Here is a 4697-nt window from a genome sequence, read left to right on the forward strand (position 1 = left end):
GTTGAGTTTAGTGAGGGTTGAAAGTTTTCGATCTAGATTGCAGATCACTATTGTCACTTTATACAAATTGAAAGTATGCGTGTTTGTTTTTGTGGGCATTTGACTGAACAGCCCAGACAAATATTGCTACCAACATGGCACTTCGAAACAGACCACCGCAGTGAGTAAAAGTTATTTTCCTTTATTAATTGACGTTTTTGGGCTGTCTCCTCAGACACAAGCCATCAGTATCCCTGCTCTTTGCACCTTGACATGCATGTCGGCGCTGTTTGTTAACCTAGCTTTGCTGATTTGTATCTTGTGATGTGTGTGTGTTTTTCTTAACAGGTGTTAGATGACTGACAAGATCTATGGGGGGGCCCCCTTTGGGCCCCCCCATACCAACTTAGTCTTCAAATCTAGTGCCATGGGACTCCAGTGTCTTCAAAACATCCTCGGAATACATGTGTATGAATGGTCCACCGAAGGGTTGATCTGGAAGCCAACACGGTCCACGCAGTAATCTGCTGCGTGGGCCGTAGTGGCTTCCAGAGCCATCTTTCGGTCTTGGTCATGATTTGTTACAGTTGCCCTTCAATGTAGAAGGCTACGGGTTTCTGAAGAAGCCTGCTTTACGTAGCATTGGAGTACAAATATTGTGCAAAATGCTCATGTAATTGCACTAGCACTAGTAACCTGTAGATTAGCTTAGTTTAACGTCATTCCGTGCTGTCTCTGTCAAATGTGTGGCTTACTTTTAAGTCCACAAGGCCCTCTGGTAAACCACGTTGGAACACCCCTGGACAAGGTGATTAGTCACTGGGTGTGTGCTAAAGTTTTGTTCCATTTTTCACTAGTTGGTTAAGGTTTGGTAGAATTTGTTTGGATGCTAGCGACGTGATGGCGTATGTACAAGAGCCTACCGTGGCCAGGCCACAGTTGCGACGGCCACGGCCAGATGGCCTAGTGTGAGTGCAACCTTGATTGCATTTGTATACTGTTTACCATTGGATGTTTATGCAATTTGGCTTAATTCATCCGCAGTAGAGCTGCATTTGACTATTCCAGGGTCGTTTTGTACAGGCTTTCAATTGACCATGTTGACTAGTTTGTGGGATTTTTTTTAAATTTTTTTTTTTTAACCTTGCTTACAATCCAACGGTTGTGACCACTTATGCAACTGGGCTGTGAACCTTGCAATTCTAGTTGCCTATTTGTACACGCAAGCTTTTCCATTTCTATCGCCATCACTAACACTAGCTTCAGCATTTCCTTGTAGGCCATTAGCTGAGTTGTATATTGGAGCGATGATTTGGGTATTTTAAGATGCTTGAAAACCTAAAATAAAGCAAAATGCGTGTCTGGTGTGCAACAGCCAATTTGTTGGCTTGCAGTAGTCGAGGAGTTGCCGTAGGTCGTAAGCCATCTGGAGGTTGTGGCAATGGAGGCTTGTGGTAGATTTGCCATCCAAGAAAGGTTAATTCTTCTGAAGCATGATTAATAGTTTAGTAAATTGAATCTATTCATATAGAACTATAAAATCCAAGACTGCAGCCAGTAACTTGGATCGCAATATGTGGAAAGTATTGGTCTTCATTTGTAACAACAGAATAATTAATGTGCTCACAAGTAAATTACACGAATGTCCTGGAGCAATTGGGAATACACTTTTATTTAGTCTACCTGACCAGGGACATCTTTGAACTATAGGTCACCTAACCCAAACTTTTCACTCTTGTTAGATTGTCCTTTTCTCTTGTTTTAACCCGAAAGGGCTGAAATATCAACATTTCAGGTATTCTGTTTGGATAATGTGCAAAACTTGTGGCTTCACTAATAAAAAAAAATTAACAAATGTATTTTTCTTAATGTGGTTAAACTATTTAAAGATGTGTATGCAAAATATGTCAATGAAACTTTTTTAATTTGATGAAACACAACTAAGGGTTAAAGGTATTTGCTTCGGGCATCTTTTGATATTTTTAGAATCTAGCTCCATTGCCGTTAGAAATGGTGCTCCAGTACTGCAAAGTGCTTCCACAAGTTTAAAAAATGGGCAAAAAAGGAACTGCCAACTAAATCTATTTAACATGGGTAGAAAGTTTCCATGGAAGCTCTTGGCTGCTGGTTCACAACACAGCTCCACTGTTAGCCTGTGACCTTGCGTTTAACTTTTTTCGACTTTTGGTGACTTTCACAAAAGAGAAATGAACTGGTTAATACAATAAACAAGACGTTTTATGGTACCATTGAACTGTTTGTGGATATTGCATTAAATCCATATGCTTGAAACTTTTCAATAATGCATATCAACGTAACAATGAAAAATAGTTCAAGCAATTTGTGGGACTTGGCTGCTTTTACATTATTACTCATTTTGGGGGTTATTTCAGTCTCTCCAACCTGCAGGTCGTGCGAAGAATCATGGGAATATTCTATAAATGTCTTGATCATCTTTCGTCTCAACACTTCTGCTGCAGCCGCTGTTGTAGCGTATGAGTCCTTTGAGACCCCCCTTGATAAAAGGGGTTCTCAATTGTTGACCCTCAGTCACCTATTGCATCACTTCCTTTAGGGCTTCGGCCTCCTAATTGATCATTCTAATATAATTGAATGCCCTCTTTCATATATATACCTCCACCACTTGGACGTTGCAAAAATTCTCCAAAAAAATCCAACAAATGTCCTAGAAGCAGCCCAAGTTCTTGTTTTAGCAGCGAAATGCATTTGTGTGTGTGTGCTAACACGCTATTTTATGTTGAAATGCGACGTAATCCAGTGTTCACGAAAACGTACACTGTCAACGTATGCTTTTGGCGACTGGGTTGGCCCTCAGATAAACGTGTTTCACGTCACAGGGTTTGGGAGGAAGGGGCGGGCCTTCTGAGAGGGGGTTCCGGGGGTTTCCTTCCGGGCGGGAGTTTTGGTTGTTGTAGTTTTCCGGTGGAGCTGTGCCTGCCTGTCTGATTGTGGAATCCAATAAACGTGCTATCAAGCTTACTTCGCTCAATACCTCGCCTGTGGTTATTACAATATCATTAAAAGTTACATAAAGTAACGGTTTAATTAGGGTGACCAGATTTGAGTTTGTGAAAAAGAGGACACTTCGTCGCGGGGGGGGGGGGGGGGGGCGAAAACATGGGTATTTTTTCTTTAGTTCGTCCGTGAACTTACATTTACGTTTAGGCATGGCTGCAGACATTGGCGATCCTAGGTCCAATTGCGCCCCGGGCAAGATTGTTGACGGGGGGGGGGGGATCGGAGATCGGTCGCCCAATAACAGACTCTCTCTACAGTCAGCTCGCGCAAGAAAGTGGAACGTAAGGGAGATACCATTTCCAGAACTTGGAAGGCCGTAATAACCATAGACATATACAATGGTAATAACTAGTAGGTTATGTGAAAGACCCAGAAACACAAATATGCGACGAGGCAAAAAAAAAAAAAAGATAATAATAACAATAATATATATTTTTTTTTTTTTTTGCGACGAGGCAAAATACCGGACGTTTTTGGAATCCCTGCCGGACGCATTTTTTAGGTCTCGAAAAGAGGACATGTCCGGGAAAAAGAGGACGTCTGGTCACCCTAGTTTAATAACACAAACGCAGTAAACACGTGAGCTGCTAGTTTAGCGAAAGCAGCGTCCCCAGCAACCTGACGTCGTTGAAACATGCGAGCGAGCCGATTAAATCTTCCTAATAACTATAAAACTAAAGATCAGACACAATCACTGACTGAAGATTATGCAAGTAAAAAGTATATTTCTCGCTAGAAATGTTATTAGAAACACGTTTAACGGTGAATCGATCCTAAAATATTGCATTTCCCATTTAGATAATAAAGATTAATAAATATCATACACATTCACTGACAGAAGATTATGCGAGGAAAATGTACATTTCTCGCTAGAAATGTCATTAGAAACACGTTTAATGGTGTATCTGTCCTAAAATATTGCATTTCCCATTCAGATAATAACGATTAATATGGCTGCGTAACAATTTCACCAAATGCTAGGAGAACGTATCGCCCCCTGTTGGTGCTATTCCCCCATTAATTTCGAATGGAGAAGGACGCGTGTTCAGGGTGACGCTTTGGTCAGGCAAAGCGTGACCCTGAACACGCCTTGCGATGTGGACAAACGTATCTATTTTACGCCTTGGCGTGATACCGGGTTGCAATGTGTATCTTGCCGAGCTATGACTATATCTCCAACGTGATTTCTTCATATATAAATGTCACACTTGCAACTCAGAAACACAATTGTTGGGAAAACAAACATTTATCTGAATACTGAATAATTTGTAAAGGAAAACTAATGCATTGAATGTTTTTAATGTTAAACGGATTTTTCACATATTAAAACCTATGATATTTCATAGTTGTATGGCCTATATTAAATTGAATAGAGACGAATAGCCCAGTCTACTTCATGAAAACATTATGCTAATTGATTTATTTCTCTGGATATAGAAGCCAGAGCTATAGAGATAAATGGCTCTGAACGATTTTAATGATTATTTTGAAGGAGTTCAGGGAATGTTATGTAGGCCTACCGCATACTAAATATATATATGATAGTATTAAGGTGTACATTTGTGATTAATTGTTCACGTTTAATCAACATTATATACTGGTGTCATTGTGCGTGAACACCCTGCACTGCAAAAAGTAAAACTTAAAAAATAAATTTGCGATAAACCTAAACCTAAACC

This window comes from Gadus chalcogrammus, chromosome 15 (assembly GCF_026213295.1).
Source record: "Gadus chalcogrammus isolate NIFS_2021 chromosome 15, NIFS_Gcha_1.0, whole genome shotgun sequence".
Lineage (NCBI taxonomy): Eukaryota > Metazoa > Chordata > Actinopteri > Gadiformes > Gadidae > Gadus > Gadus chalcogrammus.